Raw genomic sequence first — 21,365 nt, 5'->3', positions numbered from 1 at the left:
GGCCCTCGCAGTGGGCGAGTGCCTTTTCAGCATACTCGTAAGTAAGAAATTTAAAAAGAATCAGGAGCTGTTGGTCTTCCAAATTAGTTTTCTCTTTCCTCTCCCAGCATATGGCTTTTAAAAGGCTCTGGGAAGATTTCACTGTTTTAATTCCATAGAGAAAACAATGTGTGGCTCAAGAAACCCTTATAGGCCGGGCGCGGTGGCTCAAGCCTGTAATCCCAGCACTTTGGGAGGCCGAGGTGGGTGGATCACGAGGTCAAGAGATCGAGACCATCCCGGTCAACATGGTGAAACCCCGTCTCTACTAACACAAAAAATTAGCTGGGCATGGTGGCGCGTGCCTGTAATCCCAGCTACTCAGGAGGCTGAGGCAGGAGAATTGCCTGAACCCAGGAGGCGGAGGTTCCGGTGAGCCGAGATAGCGCCATTGCACTCCAGCCTGGGTAACAAGCGAAACTCCGTCTCAAAAAAAAAAAAAGAAACCCTTATAATCATGCATGAGCAGGGAGGAAGGGAGGGAGAGACCTTTCTGCAAATGTATTTCACGCCATGGCTTCCCACATGCCTGCCATTTATTAAGCCGATTGTTCGGTCTTCCCTAACATCCTCTCAGCGAAGCAAATGACCTCATAAGCCAAAGAGAAGGTCAGTGAGCTCTTTCCAAAAGGCAGAACTAGGAATCCACATTTCCTAGCTCACAAAGGGGCTGTGTGGGGGAAGTGTCCTTCCACTCCTGGGCCTCCATGCCAGGCATCTAATCTGAGGGGTGCACAGAAGTGCAGCTGGGCAGCCTGTTGGAGGCTTTGCCTCTTGTTTGCCAAAGTAAGGTCCCTTTCTGGCACTGGTGGCCTTTCCACTTCAGCTACCCTTTGGATTACTGGAAAATGTCAGGCCTGAGGTGTCATTGAGGCAGGCAGGACAAATGAGGACATGGCAGCCCTTTCCCATCTGGGAGCTGAGGCTCCTTTAATGTGAAGACCTTAAAAGGCATGTAGGAGCCAGGGGCTGGGTTCTTATCTCCTGAGTCTGGCCAATGTCCAGACTTACCTTATTTATAGTGGCACTGACAAGGGCAGCGCAACTGGCCGGCAGCTACACAGAAGGTTGGGGCCATCTAACCAGGCCGTCTGCCTGCACAGCCGCTGTCCCTGCTCAACAGGCTGGAGGACAGAAGACAGAACCCTGACACTGCAGGTAAGGACCACTGGTTCCCCGTGCCCTTCTCTCACTCTTGCCATCCTTCCCAGCCTGACTCTGCAGCAGGCTTGGACAGCAGCTGTGTAGGCATCTTGCTCCATGCACAGGGAGTGTCCCAGGCCTGGGAGAAGGCTCTCAGGCACTGGGAGCTCACTGACCCCAGCAGAGATGCAGGTGGTGCTGGCTGCTGGCTCCTACCAATGGCAAAGCCCAGGAAGAGAAGCCACCCTGCCCAGAGACAGAGGGGTGTCGGCTTGAAGATAGAGAACCCTGCTCATTGGGAATAAGGAGAGGTTTAAATGAAATTGAACCCCTGCCCCCACTCAGTGGGAATCAGATTTGAACACCGGAAAACATTTTTTAAGGGGAAAGCAAAAGAAGAAATATTATAAACATTGGAAAGGGGGAAAACCACAGTGCACTTGAATTTTTTCTCCCTGACAGAATTTCCGGAAAGCCTGGGCTGAAATGGCAAATTACTGATGAGTCTGATTACCCTGGGAAAGTATGTTTATACAACATGACTCTTCGTGGCTGATGGTTTGAAAGTCCAGAGAGCTGTTGCGTGCTTTAAAAAGGAAATGCATGAATATTTTACAATTTCCAGAGCAGGGCAAACTCCAGGATGCACAGTCCTGAGTAATGCCCTGGCCAATTGTGTAATAATCTCAATACTGATAGGATGCCATATATATGATAATAGACATCATCTATATAAATATCCTCTAGCCAGACTCCATGCAAGACACTTTATCAAGTCTAATCTAAAAAGAAAAGAAAGAGTTGTCAGTCCGGTTTTTGTTTCTAAATTATTCTGGAGTACGAAGAGTGTTAATAAACACCTGCATTACAGGTTAATGCTATTGTAGCTCACATTTGCTGTATGTAAGTTTATTTTCATCGTTTTATTTGTTTCTTGAAGAATATTATTTGAATTTTATTTTATTGCTAGGCTTTTACAATTTTACTGATACGTGATATTTTACATATTTATGGGGTACCTGTGAGTGTTCAGTACATACACAGAATGTGTAATGATCAAATCAGGGTTTTGGAGTATCCAGGATGGGCTGGAATAAGGTTTATTATATGTTGAGATCCATCCGACCCAAGTTTTTATATTTAATTGAATAGCTGACTAATCCACTCAAATGATTACATTTTGGAGGCTTTTTCTTATATTAAAAAATATTTTAATATATTACTTCCATGAAAAGTTGCATATTTTCCAACATAGGTTTCCCTGACTGCTCACCCACCACCTTGTCTTTTAGAACATCTCATACTTTTAAGTTTCATTGTTCTATTTAGAGCTTCCAGAGTTCTCCATTGATTTCAAATCCCCAAGGTCAGGCCAAGCCATGCCTCTCACTGCATTCCCATGACCTGAAGCACAGGGACCTACACACTTTCCACTGATCTCTAAAATATTTCATGTTTACAATACATGGCCCAGAGACTGATTTTAATTCATTCTCTCCCCACCAAAGGATGAGGTAAAATTATATTGAGTGTTTACATTTTCTTTTTTTTTTACTCTACAAATAATCTGTGTTTACTATAGAAAATACAGGCCAGCAACAAGAAGAAAATGGAAAATTATATATACTCTTATTACTCAAAGGTAACTATTCTTGCAATTTATTGTTCATTTTAATTATTTATTGATTCTTAGGTATCTTTGATTGAAAGACTAACCATTCACTTCATAGTACGAGATATTTTAAGGTGAATCCAAAAACATTAAGTTATTTGGGAAACTGTAAATTACAATTAGCAGAAACATATATATCAATCAAGTTATTTGGTAATCTGCTTTCTGTCCAATTTATGGTCAATGTCTTTTACCGCTGATTCAAAATCTAATTCCTTGAAAATCAGTTATCTCTATACATCATTATGACCCATTTTGGTTAGTCAATATATTAAAATAGTCATAATAGTTGGATAGATGAAGAGTCAAAGGGCATAAAGATTTAGATAAGATATTTTATTAGAATATAGCGATATAACATCAGTTTGAAGTATGATCTGGTAATTGATTCCTACCCTAGTACTGGTCCCTTTTGATTCAGGAAAAACTCAACCATCTTGTGCCTTGATCTGCATGCCTGCCATGCCTTACAAAATCTGGTTTACTGATTTTTTTTTATTACCATTGATTTGTCAGCACCTCCTCACTTAGTCTCTAATACACTAAAATATGGATGAAAAATAGAGAAGAACCAACATAAGTGCTGAGTAATTTAATGTGTTACAATTTGGGACTTTATTTGAATTTAATGGATACATTTTAGATAGGGAAAAGAGGAATAAAAATCCATTTTAACACAGGACTTTTGTTGCAGTTAAAGAGCAATACTGAAAAATTAAACTGAACTAAAACCATCTGAAGCCAACAATTCGTAAAACATACTTGATGTGTTTTATTAAGGGGGAGCATACAATTAGATATCAAGAGGAAAGTGCAAGAATTTCATTCTGCTCTTTTATTATTATTATTATTACTTTTTTTTTTTTTTTTGAGACAGAGTTTTGCTCTGTCGCCCAGACTGGAGTGCAGTGGTGCAATCTCAGCTCAGTGCAACCTCTGCCTCCCAGGTTCAAGTGATTCTCCTGCCTCAGCCTCCCAAGTAGCTGGAACTACAGGCATGTACCACCACACCCTGCTAATTTTCATAGTTTTAGCAGAGACAGTGTTTCACCATGTTGGCCAGGCTGATCACGAACTCCTGACTCCAGGTGATCCGCCTGCCTCTGCCTGCCAAAGTGCTGTTATTCTGGTGTTTAAAGAGTAAGCATGTCTAGATGGTATCTGAAGTGGCTGTGGGGACCACCTATTTTCATATTAAGTAAAAGCCATCATAGTGCTTTTTGCCTGGACTTAGTTCTGTTCAGCTAAATCTAAACTAATTTCAAAATATCAGCCCGTGGTTTCATATGAACACAAAATAGAAAATGACATGATTTGAATATTCTACTTCAAGTCGTATCCTTTATAAGAAGATGAAATGGTTAAGATGAAGGCACAATGGGTTACATAAAAACATTGTGTGTGTGTGTGTGTGTGTGTGTGTGTGTGTATATATGTAATAATATGTAATAACTAATAAACAGTGCAATAGCTCAAAAGTGGAGTATGGTTAAATAAAATATAATATAGCCATAGTATGGAATATAGGCAACCATCAAAAATAAAGTTTACATAGAACTTTCAATTTTTAAAGCTCTAAATACAAAGCAATATTCATAATATATGAACTGAAAAAATACACCAAAATATATACAATTATCATTTCTGAAGGATAAGATTAGTAGTAATTTTATATTTTTCTTTACATTTTAAATGGTTTACTAAATGTTCTACATGAAAACTAATGATAAAAGTTTTAGTAATGCAAAATTCTATGCAAACATAAAACACTCTAATTATTACCACCAATTATAAAAATCGTAAATAACCAATCAGAATGATTTAGCCTATTAAGAATAATGGCTAGTTTGGGAGGCCGAAGGGAGAAGATTGCTTGAGCCTAGAGTTAGAAAACAGCCTGGGCAAGAAAACAAGACCCGAACTGAAAAAAAAAAGGTTAAAATTTATTAAATGATCGTTATATTCAGGAACTATGTTTTAGCTCATTTAACACAACAGCCCTATAGGCAAATGTTATTATTAATTTTATTATTAGTCCTATTTTCAGAGAAGGAAACTGAAGCTTAGGACCATGCTATTCATTGCTGAGGGTGCAACCAAGTTAAAGATAATGTCTTTTTTTGTTGTTGTTGGGATTTTTTGCTTGTTTGTTTGTTTTGAGATGGAATCTCACTCTGTTGCCCAGACTGGAGTGCAGTGGTGCAATCTGGCTCATGGCAACCGCCATCTCTTGGGTTCAAGCGATTCTTGTGCCTCAGTCTCCTGAGTAGCTGGGATTACAGGCATGTACCACCACACCCAGCTAATTTTTGTATTTTTAGTAGAGACGAGGTTTCACCATGTTGGCCAGGCTGGTCTTGACTTCCTGACCTCAGGTGATCTGTTCACCTTGGCCTCCCAAAGTGTTGGGATTACAGGCATGAGCCACCGCACCTGGCCTATGTCTTTCTTTCTGGTACTTTCCAATCCAGTTGGCTTTAGACTTGAATGGCAAAAAAGCAACCCTCTTACCATATGCAATGGGCAGCATGGTTTGAATGACATAAATGAATGCTGCAGGCATTGAGGGCAAAAATCTATGGATGTTTTTAAATACTTGGCATAAAGTTTACAGAGCAAGGGACATGGCACCTGGACAAAAGGAGGAATTAGCAGAGGCTGAGAACATTACAGGTGGGAAGGAATGTGAACAATACGGAGATGGAAAGTGATAAGATTCCTTCCAAGGTACCAGAAAACGTGCTAAATGTGTTGAGGGCTGGGTAATGACTTAAGGACAAGGGCTGCCTCACTTCTCTTTGTTCTTTTTGGGATATTTCTAAAACCCAACATTTTGTAAGATGAAATAAGGAAGTTTCTTGGCTCCCCAAAATAAAAGGGGAAAAAAGAAAAACATGGTTTTCATTAAGTATCTGGAATAAGACTAATTTGGATTCCAGATTTAAAATAAAATGAAGCTCTGAATTAGAGAGATAATATTTGTTGGCGTTCAAGTGCTCATGGCGAGTGCAGCAGTGTTGTGAGTGCTACACACACACACACACACACACACACACACACTCTCAGGATGTGCAGGGTGGGTGGCTCCACAAGGAATGTTAACAGTTTCCTTGTTTATAGATGAGGACGCTGAGGCACTGAGAAGCAAAGGGGCACAGAGGCAGTACAGGGGAAGCTGAATTTGAATGCAGGCAGTGCAATACCAGCTTCACACTAATCCCACTAGACACTTGGAAAAGCCCCCACAATGGAGAAAGGACCTCATCTTAAAAATGAAGCCAGACACGGTGGCTCACGCCTGTCATCCCAGCACTTTGGGAGGCCAAGGTGGGTGAATCACCTGAGGTCAGGTGTTTAAGACCAGCCTGGCCAACATGGGGAAACCCCATCTCTACTAAAAAATACAAAAATTAGCTGGGTGTGATGGCATGTGCCTGTAATCCCAGTTACCTGGGAGGCTGAGGCAGGAGAATTGCTTAAACTCGAGAGGCAGAGGTTGCAGTGAGCCGAGATCATGCCACTGCACTCCAACCTGGGCAACAGAGAGAGACTCCATCTCAAAAAAAAAAAAGAAAAATGAGGACTTTGACCTTATTTTTATTTTTCATTTTTAATTCTCCCTTTAGTTGCAGCACCTTCTCAAGAGGTTGGGAAGGGTATTCATCACCCTACTCAAGCCCTGAGAGCTAGCACTGTAACTTGCACACAGTGTACAGCTGCCTAATAAATATTTGCTGAACCAAACTGTTGTGTGTAATTCAGTTGAGTTCTAGGAGTGTCGAAATCCAAAGGAAGGAGCTACAAGTTTTTCTTCTTGCCCAGTACTTTTCCCTTCTGCAATTCTGGCTGGGAACCAGGTTTCATATTCACTCCCTACCTTTGGATACATAGCACAAGGACGTGGTTTTTAAATGGAATTTTTTGGATGCAATAAGTACTAACATTTGATGATAATCTACTTAAAGAGTAGATTCTTTGATTTGGAATCTTCCATTTACTAATGTATCAGTCTGTGTGGGTGTGTCTATGTGCACATGTGTCTCTGTGTATATATGTCTCTGCGTGTGTCTGTGTGTGTCTCCGTATGAGTCTGTCTGTGTTGGAGGAAGAGAATAGGATGAAAATGCTAAAATATTCTAAACTCTGCAAAATTCTTTTTGAAAAGCTGTCCAATTTTCTTCAGAATCTTTTAATTAACTTACTAGGAAACAGTAATATTTTGCTCTCTTTAAATATAATTTAGGAACCAAAAAAGCAGGTGAGAGAGAATAGTCTCTTTACTTCAACTTTATTTATATCGAATAGAGGACCAGTGGTCAAATGTTATGCTCTTCCAATCCCAAAGTCAAAAGACAGAGGTCAAACAAGACATTCAGATCAGTTAGGTTCAGTGAAAAAAATAATAGCGTGTGTAAGACATAAAGCTGAGATCTGGAAAGTGCATGAGACAAACTCCTTTTGGGTCCCTGTCTCTCTACTCCTGCAAACTGAAAATGCAAAAACCTATGAGCAGGTGCAAATGTGTTGGCACTCAAATTAACGAGCATGGGCAATCATCCAAGTGAGGGGAGGAATCTGCACACCCACGGTTCCATGTCTGCAAACACTCTCAGGAAGAAAAGCTCTGCAGGCAGCAAGGAAGAGCGGGATAAGGACCTTCTAATTAAGACAGGGCTCTCCACAAGTCAGACAGTTTGGAAATGAATAGTGGCAAGTTCAACTTTGTTTAAATCATGAAAGTTGGGTAGAAGGATTGATAAACCCTTCAGCTGCCGTTATTAAGCAGCAGTGGCAGCATATCCTCCACCCAGTGGCAGCATATCCTCCACCGTGGCTGCTGATGAGCTCTGGCAGGATCCTGGCACGCTGCCCTGAGCTGCTTCTACTTTTGTCTGCTGTGCTTCACTCTTTCCTGGGACGTGTCAGCAAACCTCCACCGGCCTCGGGCAGGAGCAGCCAAGCAACCCCAGAGGCCAATGTGAGCTCAATTTAACTGCAGGCCTCTGTTTAAAATTTGCGATCGCATTTGTAACTTAAATTAGATAGTGTGTCTCCTTTCCCCAAAATTTTCCAATGGCTTCCCGAGTCAAAATAAAATCCTAACTCTAACCATAGCTGACAGAGCCCTACATAATCAGGGACCCAGGAATCTGGGGCCTCATCTCTTCTGTCTTTCCCTGTCCATCTAGGGGGGATCCAGTCACACTGCCCTGATCCAGTTATGCCAAGTACTGCCCTGCCTGCCCCAGGGCTTTCACAATTGCTGGCATCTCTGCCAGACTCTTCCCTAAGACAATCATTAGCCTTCATTCATTCACGCCCAGCATGAGAACTACCCCTAAATACTTCATCTAAAATGACACTCCTTATCAATCTCTAGCTCTCTAATGCTGATTTACTTGCCTTCTCACACATATACACACCTGCATATCTATATATGTTTATCTCTCTTCCAACAAAATGTGCACTCCAATGAATGCAGAGACTCTATTTTGTTCAGCGAGGTATCCCCAATACCTACAACAGTGAGTGCTGCCTACTAGGTACTAAATAAATGTCTCTTGAAGGATGAAGGTGTGAATAATCTATTTTTATACATTTAATTTGAGATCTTAGAAACTTTTTGACTGTAATTCATATTGTAGAGTCGGAATGGTACAAAACTCTTCCTCCTCATCATAAGGGTCATGGCTGGCATTCTTATTACAAAATCTAGATTAACAAGAGAATAGCCAACTAATTTATTTCATGACATGGGAGGCTTCAGAAATGAAGACCCAAAGATCCAACAGAAAACTGGTCATTTTTATGGTTAGATTTGATTAAGAGTGTATAGTTGTGTAAAAATGTGATTGGACATGATCGGTATGACCTAATGGTAACAGACTGGGTGGGGAACCCCAGCAAGGCCTCTCTGCTGTCATTCAAATTGGCCTTTCTATGGGGCAGTCTTTCCTCCCAGACACAGGGCAGGACCTCTCTGGAATGAGGTCTTAGGATCTCCTTTCAGAAAAGGTAGGTCCGGGAATTTCTTTATGGCCAACTCCTACACAAAAAGGCAGGGGAAAGCTTAGAGTAATATTTCTAGGGTTTTTTTTTTAAAACGAGTTTCACTCTTGTTGCCCAGGATGGAGTGCAAAGGCGCAAAGTCGGCTCACTGCAACCTCCACCTTCTGAGTTCAAGCGATTCTCCTGCCTCAGCCTTCTGAGTAGCTGGGACTACAGGCATGTGCCACCACGTCCAGCTAATTTTTTGTATTTTTAGTAGAGATGGGGTTTCACCATGTTGGCCAGGCTGGTCTCGATCTCCTGACCTCAGGTGATCCGCCTTCCTTGGCCTACCAAAGTTGTGGGATTACAGGCATGAGCCACCGCACCTGGCCTATTTCTAGGTTTTATTTTGGGGAAAGAGTGGTTCTGGTTTCTCTGACCTGCCTTAAGGGAGGCAACAAAACAGAAGGAGGACAGAAGAAGATCAGAGAGAGACTTTGCTTCAGAGGCCTTTCCAGTGTGCTTCGGTTCCAAGCACTCAGCGAGCCACAGCGCCACACTTTGGGGTGTTGTTTGCTGAGCCCCAACAATGCCTATCACTGGACACAGAGGTCTTGTTAGGATCCAAGTCTAATGTCCATTGTTCACCACTTAAAATTCATTTTAAAAACTTCCACTACACTCGCATTTTGTCAAGGAAAGAGGGTGGAAGTTGATGAGTCAGGCTGCCAGGGCGCAAGGTCCTAGTTCTGCCGCTCACACGGGCCACAGGCAAGATTTTAACTTCCCAGAACCATATTTGTAAAATGGGAATAATATAGTAACCTTGTCAGCCACTTGTAGGGATTCAAGGAGGCGCTAATAACCATGGCTACCATCAACTGAGCCCACGCCATGTGGCAGAAAGTACATGGTGCGCTTGACTTGCATTGCACTGTCCCGTCTTCACAGCAGCCACCTGGTGCAGGGACAATTACAATTCCTAGGTTGCAGATGAGGAAACAAATCCAAAAAAGTATCTGAACTAAGAAGCTATAGTTGCTTTACTAGTTTCCTATGGCTGCCGTAGCAAATTACCATAAACTTACTGTCTTAAAGCAACACAAATTTACTATCTTACAGTTTTGGAGGACAGAAATCTGAAACAGATCTTACTCGGCCAGAATCGAGGTATCAGCAGGGCTGCATTCTGGAGGCTCTAGGGAAGAAATGTTTCCTCACCCTGCCCAGCTTCTGGAAAATGCTTGCATTCCTTGGCTCATGGTCTTCCATCTTCAAAGTCCAGAGCACAGCATCTTCACATGTCTCTTTCACTCTGCTTCTCCTGACTCCATCTTTCATATATAAGGACGCTGGTGATTACATTGGAGGCTGCCCAGATAATGTAGAATAATCTCCCTATCTCATGATCCTTAATCACATTTGCAAAGCCACTCTTGTCAAGTAAGGTGTCACATTCATGGGTCCAGGAATTCAGACGTGCATATCTTGGGAGACCATCATTTTGCTACCAATTACTAAGAGGCAGAACTGTGATTTGAATCCCGGCCTATTTCTTGAAGTAAAGTCTTTGGTGTTTATGAAGTGCTTTTCCTCCCTTGTGGCAGTGGAGGGAGTATGGTAAGCTGTGGATCCCAGATTCGGGTTTTGCATGCCACGTTAAACAAGACAGGTCATCCCCTTCTGTCCTTCTCCTCGGCAGTATAGGATGCCAAAGTCTCACAGTTAACTTTCAATATTGTTTTATCTCATCAAGGTAGGGTTTAAAACAATCCATTTCACCTCATCTCCAAATATATTATTGACTCTTAAGCAACCACAGATGTTCGGTAAAAGTAGTTTACAAAGTAGAAATGAAAGCTCAGTGTGGGGACAGGCCATGACATCCGTCTTGTCCAACAGAGTGTCTGTGCAGAGTGTAGCGCAGCCACCAAGCGCAGACCTGGAAGCAGGATCCCCACAGAAAGAGGAGCAGGTGAGGAAAAGCTGGGGCAACCTAGCTCAGGATGCTCCAGTGAAGGACACAAGGTCTGGCCACACAGGTGACCAGGGAGAAGGTGATGACCCAGGTCACAACAGATAGAAGCTCCAGGAACCAGCCCAGCAAGGTGGCGAACAAGCTGACGCATACAGAGCCAAGGGACAGGACAAGTGTGGTCATGTGGCAGCCATGGGTGGACCTGCCCACAGGAGGGGGCAGTGGGCGGGCGGGCTCCAAGTCAGGCTGGCGGCCTTTGAGGAGCCTAACCTCTCAGGGCTGGAAAGATCCCAAACGTGGTTCCAAGGCCCAGCAAAAGAGCCAGCTCTGATCCACCAGGGAGGGGGCAAGCCAACAGGACACGAGCCTTATTTGGGTACAAAAGAAGTGGGGTTGCAGGGAAAGTAGAAGCTGGAGATGAGCTGCAGTTTGGGGAAGATGGGGTGTTCACAGCTCGGGAAGCCCCTGGCTCCCAAAGCTATGTCAGCTGAACTATGTCCAGGCCTCTACTCTACCTGTGAGTGGCACAGGCCGCCCCTACATGTATACACAAACCTCCACCCAGTCAGGGATGGCTCAGGGCCTCAAGGGCTGGAATCGTAAAGGGCCTTTATTCCTCGAGGTGGGAAGGACTAGGGAACACCCTAAGCAGCCTTCTAGCCGCCTGGGACCTGTTACGACCGTGAGTTCTGGGGACAGGATGACTTGGTATCCAGTTGCATTACTTTGATCCTTTCCTGAATGTGAGCAACATGGTGTTAGAAATCAGAGGTGAATTCGCATGGGCTGTGTACTTATGTGACAAAGCAGTAAGAATAAAGTAGATTGCATACTCTAGATACACTTTCCTCAGCTATTCATACTTAGGGTAACCTTTGAATTTATGGTCCAAACTGAGGTGCTTTTGAGAGCACTTTTAATAAGTATGTCAGGTCCACAGGTGTAACTGCAGGTTCTCAGGGTCCAAAGCCTCACACCCAAGCACCCAGGCCATCGTGAAGCTGCCTTAGCTGTAAGCATAATGGTTTAGAGGGATTATTCAACATCTAAGTACTTGCCTGCAACCTCAAACACTCTTATTCCTTTCACATGATAGACAAGAAATGCCAAAGTACAATTTCTTAGAAGGCAGATCGACAAAGTAATTCCCTCACAAGGGCCTCCATTTGAAAGTCAGGCACACGTTTCTCCTATTGATTATTGACATTTGAGAGTTGCATCTCCAATCCCAACCCCCAGAGCTCTTTGTGTGTGTGTGTGACATTGTTCTAAATTGGGGTGCTTTTCTGCCACCCTCTCCACAAGTTCACAAGGCACTCTCTCTTGTCCAGGCTTCACTGAAACAAAAGTGTTTCAAGCTCAGGGTCAGTTTCATAGTGCATGTTATGGGTTATGAAATCAGTTCATTGGATTGAGGGCAGTATATTTTTAACAACAAAATGACATTAACTAGAGTAGGAAAAAATAGAATGAAAGGGGATAGAATGATTTTCACATAGTAAGAAATTCCATAATTTTTTCATGACAGTATATTTTTGTAGCACTGAATGTGAGGGTCTTTGAAGTGGTTGTGATGTAAAAATGCACTTCCTGGTGTGGGCTGCCACCAAAGTTTGCAGTCCTGCTATAAACCATCTTTGCAGGTTTTCTTTTTCCTTTCCTGGATTCTTACAGTGCCGGAGACAGCTCTCTTACTCCCACGCACCCCTCCCAGTCATCCTCCATTCGCTGCAGATGGCTTAGTTTGATCCTTTAGGCTAGAGTCAATGAAATGCCTTCCTATGTGATCAGTTCTATAAACATAAATCTTTTTTTTTTTTTTTTTTTTTTTTGAGACGGAGTTTCGCTCTCGTTACCCAGGCTGGAGTGCAATGGCGCGATCTCGGCTCACCGCAACCTCCGCCTCCTGGGTTCAGGCAATTCTCCTGCCTCAGCCTCCCGAGTAGCTGGGACTACAGGCGTGCGCCACCATGCCCAGCTAATTTTTTGTATTTTTAGTAGAGACGGGGCTTCACCATGTTGACCAGGATGGTCTCGATCTCTTGACCTCGTGATCCACCCGCCTCGGCCTCCCGAAGTGCTGGGATTACAGGCGTGAGCCACCGCGCCCGAAACATAAATCTTTATCAAAAAAAGAAAAGAGGCCGGGCGCTGTGGCTCACGCCTGTAATCCCAGCACTTCGGGAGGCCGAGGCGGGTGGATCACGAGGTCAAGAGATCGAGACCATCCTGGTCAACATGGTGAAGCCCCGTCTCTACTAAAAATACAAAAAATTAGCTGGGCATGGTGGCGCACGCCTGTAGTCCCAGCTACTCGGGAGGCTGAGGCAGGAGAATTGCCTGAACCCAGGAGGCGGAGGTTGCGGTGAGCCGAGATCGCGCCATTGCACTCCAGCCTGGGTAACGAGAGCGAAACTCCGTCTCAAAAAAAAAAAAAGAAAAGAAAAAAAAGGGAAAAGAAAGAAACAGCCAAAACCTCGCACCATTCACAAAAGACGGATCGGGCCATGTGAGGAGAGATCTCTGAGAAGCTTCAAAGCAACTCGGCTAATTCTCAGCAACCCCACACCTCCTCGGCAGCATCTGCACCCCAGCACTATTTGTGCCTAAGTGTGGGAGTGCGTGTTTTCTCATGCACCTCCCTTCTGTGCCACAAAATAAGAGGAAATATCCCTGCCTGAGTGCCTGGCCCCACTTCTGCATTCTTTCAGGATCTCTGCAGCAGTGCAGGGGCTTCCAGCCTCTTCCTGTAATTTTGCAGAAGGTAGATGCAGGAGTGGGGAGCCCTCACGTCAAAGGCTGCCTTCCAGGACTGCTGGCTCAGGGAAGGGAGGAGGGGGAACATAGTGCAGAGCAGAAGACAGCGACCCTAGGCAGGATGTCTGGAAGGAGAGATAAAAGCAAACTGCAAAGGTGTTTTAATAGACGTGCTGTTTCCGTTCTTTACCATGTGTTTTTCATTCCGCTTTTGGTTACTTTTGACTTGAATTATGGAGTCTGGTTAAGGTAACTTAGTTGCAATTACTTTTAGACATCTAAAATGAATACTGACTTTTCCTGGTGGGGCTAGGGGTGATGGGAAGCGGCTAAGACAGAACGCACATTGCCTTTTAGAAAGCTGGAAAATTCTTTTATTCTCACTTCCTTATGGGAGCAGAGAACCTGTTTTTCCAAGAGCTAAGAGCAGTTTGACAAATGCACAGGGTAAAATCTTGCATCCAAGATAGAAAGACAGCCCCAGTGATGACATAGTGTGGTCATTACATTGCCAAAGAGGAAGCAAATACCCTTTAACCAGAAGGACAAGACACAGAGATAAACATTCTTCCTATTACAGAAATATGGTGGATTCCTTAATGACTGTGATCTTAAAAAAGTGATGCAATTGTTTTCCACTGAATAGCTAAAAATACTGTTAGGAGTATCAGTATGTCCCCCGATATTGTCAGAAGCTTCATGGGACCCTCAGGCAAGTATAGTGTATCCTCTCTTTGTACCTCAATCTCTACTCTTGTAAAATGCAGATAATTATACCAGTAAGGGCTATTGTTCGAATTGATGAAATTAGTTTTTGAAATCTTCAAGTGACTTGCAAATAATTCAAAATTCAACTGTAATTTCCAATCATTCTAAAAGCTGCATCTTGCCTTTTTTGGAAACATCATTGCTCTGTTGGCTTTTTCTTTTTCTTTTTCTTTTTTTTTTGAGACAGAGTCACTCTCTGTCACCCAGGCTGGAATGCAATGGCCTGCTCTCAGCTCACCACAACCTCCACCTCCCTGGTTAAAGCAATTCTCCTGCCTCAGCCTCCCAAGTAGCTGGGATGACAGATGCACGCCACCACACCAGGCTAATTTTTGTATTTTTAAGTAGAGATGGGGTTTTAAAAGAATCAAAAAGCAACCTGGGCTTCTAGGAGTGGAAGAGTACACATATAGGGGAATCCAATGAAAGGTAGGGGTGATATGTTTATGCAGAACTGTCTTGGTCCAGACTTTCTGCCTCTAGTGACAAGAGTTGTTCTCCTCTTAGTATGGAAGAGGAGAGGAGAAACACCTTCACAAAGGGAAATCTATGTCCTGCTTTTTCTGCATTTGCTGCTTCTTAATTGCCTTCACTTCAAAGCAATCCTTATGAGAATGATACAATGGACTTTGGAGACTCTGGGAGAAAGGGTGGGAAGGGAGTGAGGGATAAAAGACTACAGATTGGGTTCAGTGTGTACTGCTTGGGTGATGAGTGCACCAAAATCTCACAAATCACCACTAAAGAACTCACTTATGTAACCAACCACCACCTATTCCCCCAAAAACCTATGAAAAAAAAAATTTAAATCCTTATGCCAAAGTGGCATATTTTGGTGTGACATATTTTGGTGTGGCATATTCTGATCCTCCAGTGGCCTTCTATAGATCTGCATGTCTGGCTTTCTGACGTATGGGTACAGGAAAGCCTACTTTGTAGACTGACATATACTAAATAAAATATTCGTATACAAATACTACACAGTAGTCCCGCCTTATCTGCTGGGGATATTTTCCAAGACTCACAGTGGATGCCTGAAACTGTGGGTAGTCCCAAAACCCACATATACTATGTTTTTTCCTATGTATACATACCCATGATACATTTTAACTTATAAACTAGTCACAGCAAGAGATTAACAGTACTAGTAAAATAGAATAATTATAACAATATACTGTAATAAAACACATGTGAATGTGGCCGCTCTCTGTCAAAATATTTTATTGTATTGTACTTAATCTATTTTCAGCCCCACTGTGGACCATGAGTAACTGAAAGCATGGAAAGAGAAACTGCAGATAAGGTGGGGTGGCAGGGTCAGCTACTGTAAGAATAAATACATTTTATAGACAGATATAACCTTAAAGAAGAAATAGAACACTCTATGTCTGCACATACTTTATCCACAGCTGTATTCATAAAAATGTAAAGTGCAGAACAGAAGCTGCTCACTAAATCAGCTCAACTGAAATATCTGGAGAATTAGTGGTACCTGGTCTTTTGGATCCAATTCTCATGAAATGTGCAACTCTGACCTACTTATGAGATTAAAGTGTGTTTTTTGTTTGTTTTTGTTGATGTTGTTTGACCCTCTGGGTCTCTGTGGCTTATTTCCAATAGGAATAAAATAAATAATTTCTGTTGGAGAGAGTGTATCCCTGTGACTCAGGTGGCTCGCCCTGGTGCTTACCTGTCTGGCTACCCCACATCTTTCAGACCAGAAGGTCCAGGTGTTAGGATATCCAGCTCAATAAGCCCACCACCATCTCAATGATGAGCCCTTGGCAGCCTTGGGTGACCATTTGCAGAGTCAAGAATGGGAACAGATATGAGACACTAGCTTTCCAGACTGTCTGAATCCCCACCATTTACCCATATGATGGAAAATATACTACTTCCACTTCTATTACAAAGCATAATGACTTCCCCAGACTAAAGTGTTTTAATTCAATGTTTCTCAATATGTGGTTCTTACACCCTGAGTCCCTTTCAAAGAGTTTGTGTGGTCAAAGCTGTTTTAATACTAGTAGGATATATTACTTGTCTTTTCACTGTGTTGACATTTATGCTGGTACTAAAGTCACGGTGGGAAAACTTCTGGTGCCTTAGCAAGAATCAAGGTGGTGGCTCCAAACCAAACCAGTATTCATGATATTCTTCATCACCAAGCACTAAGAGGGAAAAGAAAAGCCCCGTCGCATTCCAGAACGACCTTGATGAAACAGTAACAATTTTTTTTTTTTTTGAGATGTATTCTTACTCTTGTTGCCCAGGCTGGAGTGCAATGACATGATCTCGGCTCACCGCAACCTCCGCCTCCCAGATTCAAGGGATTCTCCTGCCTCAGCCTCCCAAGTAGCTGAGATTACAGGTGCCCACCAACACGCCCAGCTAATTTTTTTTTGTATTTTTAGTAGAGACGGGGTTTCACTATGTTGGCCAGGCTGGTCTTGAACTCCTGACCTCAGGCAATCCACCCACCTCGGCCTCCCAAAGTGCTGGGATTACAGGTGTGAGCCACCACGCCTGGCCACAGTAAAATTATTGTTATTAAATCTGGACCCTTAAACACATTATTTTCTTTTTTGGACACAGTCTCACTCTGTTGCCCAGGCTGTAGTACAGTGGCACAATCTCAACTCACTGCAACTTCCACCTCCCAGGTTCAAGCAATTCTCCTGCCTCAGTCTCCCTAGTAGCTGGGACTACAGGTGCACACTGCCACGCCTGGCCAATTTTTTGTATTTTACTGGAGACAGGATTTCACCATGTTGCCCAGGCTAGTTTCAAACACCTGAGCTCAGACAATCCACTCCCTCGGCCTCCCAAAGTGCTAGGATTATAGGCATGAGCCACTGCACCCAGCAACACCCATCTTTTTGATATTCTGAGCGACGAAAGAGAAGATGCATCAAGCACTTCTGCTCATATCAAAGAACTGTGGCTGTCTTGAGGAAAGGCAGTTGTGCAATGGCCCAAGTTGTAAGTTCAACAAGACATTTCTTCCATTTTCACCGGAAACAACAACTGACAAACAAATACTTAGATTTTGGTAGTAGATATTTTCTCAAAAATGAAGAGTAGCCTGTCATTCTAAGGGAAACAATGGACAGTATTTGTTTTTGTTTTCAAGGATAAAATTTGAGTTTTCAGGTGAAAATCAGTATTTTGGGAAACTGTGAGCTCGGCAGTTTCCCAGTGTTTAAAAACCTCTGATTAGATGGATGGTGATATTAATTATTGTAATCTGTTGGCTGGGCCCGGTGGCTCACGCCTGTAATCCCAGTACTTTGGGAGGCCGAGGTGGGTGGATCACGAGGTCAAGAGATCGAGACCATCCTGGTCAATATGGTGAAACCCCGTCTCTACTAAAAATACAAAAATTAGCTGGGCATGGGGGCACGTGCCTGTAATCCCAGCTACTCAGGAGGCTGAGGCAGGAGAATTGCCTGAATCCAGGAGGCGGAGGTTGCAGTGAGCCGAGATCGCACCATTGCACTCCAGCCTGGGTAACAGGAGCGAAACTCGGTCTCAAAAAAAAAAAAAAAAATTATTGTAATCTGTTAATATTGTATAATGAAATGTATCAGCATTTGAAAGATCTGTAGAAGCACTGTTTTCTATATCTAACAAAATAATGTGTATGTTAAAGATCTGTTTGAAGCTTAAGATAGACCAAATGGGCTTTAGTGTAATAGAATATGAAACGTTTCTTGATGTGGTTTCAGATTCCATGTTGCAATCTTTAAGAAGTAGTTAAGAAACAACTACTTGTCAAATTTTGGTGTAAAATCTATCTATTCACCAGGCCCCCAGCTTGGGGCGCCTTCCTTCCCCATGGCGGGACACCTGGCTTCGGATTTCGCCTTCTCACCCCCTCCACGTGGTGGAGGTGATGGGCCAGCGGGGCCGGAGACGGGCTAGGTTGATCCTCGGACCTGGCTAAGCTTCCAGGGCCCTTCTGGAGGGCCAGGAATCGGGCCAGGGGTTGGGCCAGGCTCTGAGGTTTGGGGGATTCTCCCGTGCCCCCCACCGTATGAGTTCTGTGGGGGGATGGCATACTGTGAGCCCCAGGTTGGACTGGGGCGAGTGCCCCAAGGCAGCTTGGAGACCTCTCAGCCTGAGGGTGAAGCAGGAGCCGGGGTGGAGAGCAACTCCGAGGGGGCCTCCCCGGAGCCCTGCACCGTCCCCGCTGGTGCCGTGAAGCTGCAGAAGGAGAAGCTGGAACAAACCCCGGAGGAGTCCCAAGACATCAAAGCTCTGCAGAAAGAACTCGAGCAATTTGCCAAGCTCCTGAAGCAGAAGAGGATCACCCTGGGATATACACAGGCTGATGTGGGGCTCACCCTGGGGGTTCTGTTTGGAAACGTGTTCAGCCAAACAATCGTCTGCCGCTTTGAGGCTCTGCAGCTTAGCTTCAAGAACATGTGTAAGCTGTGGCCTTTACTGCAGAAGTGGATGGAGGAAGCTGACAACAATGAAAATCTTCAGGAGATATGCAAAGCAGAAGCCCTCGTGCAGGCCCGAAAGAGAAATCGAACCAGTATCGAGAACCGAGTGAGAGGCAACCTGGAGAATTTGTTCCTGCAGTGCCCGAAACCCACACTTCAGCAGATCAGCCACATCGCCCAGCAGCTTGGGCTCGAGAAGAATGTGGTCCGTGTGTGGTTCTGTAACCGGCGCCAGAAGGGCAAGCGATCAAGCAGTGACTATGCACAATGAGAGGATTTTGAGGCTGCTGGGTCTCCTTTCTCAGGGGGACCAGTGTCCTTTCCTCTGGCCCCAGGGCCCCGTTTTGGTACCCCAGGCTATGGGAGCCCTCACTTCACTGCACTGTACTCCTCGGTCCCTTTCCCTGAGGGGGAAGCCTTCCCCCTGTCTCTGTCCCCACTCTGGGCTCTCCCATGCATTTCAACTGAGGTGCCTGTCCTTCTAGGAATGGGGGACAGGGAGAGAGGAGAAGCTAGGGAAAGAGAACCTGGGGTTTGTGCCAGGGCTTTTAGGATTAAGTTCTTCGTTCACTAAGGAAGGGATTGGGAACACAACGGGTGAGGGCAGGGGAGTCTGGGGCAACTGGTTAGAGGGAAGGTGAAGTTCAATGATGCTCTTGATTTTAATCCCCACATGTATCACTTTTTTCTTAAATAAAGAAGCCTGGAACACAGTAGGTAGACAACACACACACACACACAAACAAACAAAATCTATCTATCTATAGAGACAGAGAGATGATGATCTGAGATGGCTATCAAAATGTTTCTCTTTTCCAACTACATTTCTGCATAACATTGCATTTCCTTCTTAAATTTCAACCAAAACCACATATTCAACAGATCAAATGCAGAAGCAGACATGAAAATTGAGCTTTCCAGCTGTCTTCTATTAAGCTCAATGTTAAAGAGATTTGCAAAAACGTAAAACCACACCACTCTTCTTACTAGTTGTTTTGTTTTGGAAAATATAGTTATTTTTCATGAAAATATTCTGTGTTACATGTTACAGACTTAATGTTGTTAAATTTAAGTGAATTAATTTGTTAGCTCCTAAGTTTTAATTTCTAATGCCATAAATATAATAGATACAACCCAAATAAACAAAAGCCCTTTGGGATCCTTAATAGTATTAAAGAATATATAGGGTTGTGCTACTTGAGGCACTCTTTGAGAATAGGGGCTGAGAGTAGCTGGTTTAATTAAACTTGAAATTGATTGAATATGTTTCCACACACAGTTTCAATTCTTGTTAATATTCCCCACATATTTCCATTATATAAAACACTGAGTTATAGATGTATTCTTTGCTAAAAGCATCTAGATAATTGTACCCTCTGGGCTCTGCTCCCACCATGTTGTACCATTCGGTTCCAAGGAGTCCCTGCTGCTTAACTTGGGGTTAGGGCCACAAAGAAGTAATTTAGAGATGCAGAATCTCTGTGCTTTTAAGGAATTTGCATTGCTTACTTTATTTGTTTATTTATTTATTGTTGGTTCTATTTTAGGAACAGCTTTTCTTCGGGCTGTTTCCCAACACATTTTAATGTTATTTTTACAGACACGGGTTTTTTTTCTTGCAAATAGTGTCACATATTTCCCTGCCCATTGTGAAGCCACCTTCAATCTCTGTTTAAAAGTGTTATTGAATTTAGTTGTTTAAAGGCATTATTTAAACCGCCTTTGCTGTGGTAAGAGATGTGAATTATTTATTTGTTTTATATTATTTTAGTTATTAACCAGATAATCAATGCACATGGTGCAAAATTCAGAAGGTACCAGAAGAGAGTAATTAAAAGTGATTTTCCCCTTCCCTTCACATTGAAGTCTTCCTTAGTTCTCCTCAGAAGCAACTACTATTGCCAACTCCTTGTGCATCCTTTCAGAGATATTCCAAACGTGTAATGGCCACGCACCCTTTTCTAACAAATGGTAGGATACTCCACACAATGACTTGAACTTTCTTCTTTCACTTAGCACCCTGTCTTGGAGATTGGCCCGGAGAGAGAGAGTTTGTCACTATTTATAGCTGTGTAGTGCTTGCTCCATTGTATGGATGAATGACTTGACTCTTCCCCCTACCTATAAACATTTAGATTGCTTCCCAACTTTTGCTACCTTAAACAATGTTCTAGTGTCTGCATACATCTGTGTTTGTGTACAACAAACATATACAAATATAACTTCAGGATCAAAAGGTATGTAAGCCAACATCACTTACACTACAGTTGTGTTAGAGAAAATTGTAAGTCCTAGGTTACTGAGAAATTTTAAAGAAGCTGGTGATATTGTGCAATAGATAGTTTGTCTTCTTTCAGTTTCCTGATGTACATCTCCTAAAATCCTTTAAATCTGGCCAGGTGCAGTGGCTCACACTTGTAATCCCAGCATTTTGAGAGGCCAAAGCAGGTGCATCACTTGAGGTCAGAAGTTTGAGACCAGCCTGGCCAACACGGCGAAACCCTGTCGCTACTAAAAATACAAAATGAGCCCGGCATGGTAGTGTGCACCTGTAATCTCAACTACT

The 21,365-nt window shown here is 43.3% G+C and overlaps 1 protein-coding gene and 1 pseudogene across 1 annotated transcript in view; both read left to right on the top strand.

The window, feature by feature from the left end:
* The first annotated feature begins 1,057 nt into the window (after window positions 1–1,057).
* FHL2 (four and a half LIM domains 2) overlaps window positions 1,058–21,365 on the top strand; it is a 75,349-nt gene continuing 55,041 nt past the window's right edge. Inside the window, exon 1 of the mRNA XM_064371434.1 lies at window positions 1,058–1,197. The gene's annotated coding sequence lies outside the window, so the exon portion shown is untranslated. The remainder of the gene's footprint in view (window positions 1,198–21,365) is intronic.
* Window positions 17,790–19,389, top strand: LOC135272719 (POU domain, class 5, transcription factor 1-like; annotated as a pseudogene).

This window comes from Aotus nancymaae, unplaced genomic scaffold (assembly GCF_030222135.1).
Source record: "Aotus nancymaae isolate 86718 unplaced genomic scaffold, 86718_ANA_hifiasm-v0.15.2.pri h1tg000131l, whole genome shotgun sequence".
In the NCBI taxonomy this organism is placed as follows: Eukaryota; Metazoa; Chordata; class Mammalia; order Primates; family Aotidae; genus Aotus; species Aotus nancymaae.
This window is presented reverse-complemented; position numbering and strand designations above follow the sequence as displayed.